We start from the raw sequence: 2,400 nt of genomic DNA, 5'->3' as shown, positions 1-2,400 counted from the left end.
CCGCCGCCTCAGCCTGCGGGGACGGCGACAGGCAAGCGCGGGGCTGCAGTGTCCCTTGTTACTCGAGTTTGAGTGTGTGTAATTAGCTAGCATGGAGGTGTGTAAGTAACTTAATTTTTTGGCGTGTGTTTTCAGTTTTGAGGTGTCGGAACTTTCTAAGGCTGCTGATTGGGGAGAAGTTATTCAGTGGTGTAGGAAATTACAGGATGAGGGCACTGTGACAACTGCAATTACCATGGGAGTTTCAGAGGCGGGATTTGTTTCAGCGGGAAAAAATGTTTCAATTGAAAAATCAAAGTGACCAAGTGTATAGTTAAATGTTCATTCTTGTATCTGTACCTCAGATGAGACACAGGTGATACATCAACATTGGCCATAATTCATATGTGCCCATTTGTAAACAGTATTTCTTTGGAGGCCTTAATTTGTAACCTTAAAAAAACCCCACTTCTGAACTAGTAAGACAACTCCCTGGGTTCTACTTATAAATGATGAGGTAAATACAGTTCTCCCGTTAGGCAACTGTAGTTCTGCTCCTTAAAGCGCCGTCTTTGTGTGCTGAGCTTTCTGCACTACAGCCCACAGGTCTGTCCCTCGCCCTGTAACATTCATAGCATTGGGGGAGGCTTTGTGCCTACGGGATGTGCTACAGGTGATAAAAGTGGTTAACCAGTGGTTATTTTTCCTATTTCTGAGGCAAAACCTTTCAGTGACATGAATAATCTATCTTAAACGATTAGGTTGTGTGACATGGGGCACTTGAAAGATAGATGAAGATCTCTTTCTACGGGTTACTGTGTGGACTTGCACTTCATGGCATATACTTCTGAATGGGGTTCCTGGACTCAGGCAGGTGGATAAGACTACCTATACACACTAGAAAATAAAATATATATTAGAAAACTAAAATATATGTACCTTTCCCCTTATTAGCTCTTCCCTAATGGCAATGATTGGGGGTAATCATAGCAGATAGGAGACCTGTCTAAACAAACAGAAATTACCCAAATGTGGTTGCAGGAGTACTGGTTTATAAAAGAACTGAGCCAGCAAGTTTTGTGTGTGTGATGGTTTGTTTCCCCTGGCCCCTGCATCATTCTTGATAAGAATCCCAGTATGGCTCTTTACAGAATACATATTGCAACAGTGAAGCACAGCAGCTCTTTTCACACACAGCCTGTCAGAAAGAAATGAAATGGGTAAAATGCTTATCTGCAATATTATGTCTACATTTTTTTTCTCTTAACAGATACAAAGAATAGTCTAGCTCATTATTCCAATCAGACAATTGCTTTATCTAGTATGTGTTATTACGTATTAGAGAGCTAAGACTCCCAAATTCAGGTCTGTACTACATAGGGAATGTCATTAATGGTACCCCTTTTCCTCAGTGGTAAGAACAGCAAACTCCCTTTTTTCTGCCTCAGCCTTATTTGGGACGTTTCTTTCATGTCTCCAAGTCTCAGAATCTTTTCTTCCTCAACATGATAACCAAGATCATAAAGAAGAGCAAGAAAGACAGATCACCTATGTTTCTAAGAGTTTTTATACAAAATATACATCATCAGACTATACCTACTACTGTATTTCCTGTGCAACCACTGATCACGCCAGTGTACCATCCTTGGTAAAGCTAAACAGGAGTAAACCCACAAAGATCTAAGCAGTCTTGGTACAGAGCAAGAAACCCTCTATAGTATCAGCCACAGAAAAAAGTATCCAAGCTTTACAACAAGGTCTTAACCCACAGAAAACTTTTTTTTCAAGATGCTAGCTCCCATTCTGCAAACCAAGTTTGTAGGCTTCACCATCAGCCATTTCTGAGAACATTAATGATCTTTTCAGGTACCCATTCAGGCTTATGTGGTATTCTTTCATACAGCTTTTATTTTTTAAGATGTTTTATAAAAAAATGGCCTTTTCATAAGAAAAGACTGAATGACAAGTCCTGTGGACTTAATATTAGGAGTGCATACACACATTTTTTTAATTCAAGTAATTGATACTTCAGTTTGCTTAACCAGCAAAATGAGGGAAATGTGGACATTTTTATGGGGAGTTATTGTTTGTTTTTCCTTTAAAGTTTAACACCTCCTGTCAACAAATGTGTGTTGATAAACTTGTCACAAATCTGTTTCAAAATAAGAGTAACTTGCACAAACTGCTTCTCTTCCATTTCCCATAAACCCTTCTTATTATAACTGTAATGTTAGAGGAAGAGATACAGGTGCATATGCATATGCGTATGTGTGCTTAAAAAAAACAAGAAGAGATTAAATATTGGCTAAGAAAATAGGCAAAAAAAAAATCGAAGAGAGAGCAGATGGCAACATCAATGGCACGTATTTTCAAAAACGTTTGCACTTTAACTTTACTAGAACCAAGCAACTGCATTTGATA

The sequence above is a fragment of the Pygoscelis adeliae genome, unplaced genomic scaffold (assembly GCF_000699105.1).
Source record: "Pygoscelis adeliae isolate BGI_AS28 unplaced genomic scaffold, ASM69910v1 Scaffold171, whole genome shotgun sequence".
In the NCBI taxonomy this organism is placed as follows: Eukaryota; Metazoa; Chordata; class Aves; order Sphenisciformes; family Spheniscidae; genus Pygoscelis; species Pygoscelis adeliae.
This window is presented reverse-complemented; position numbering follows the sequence as displayed.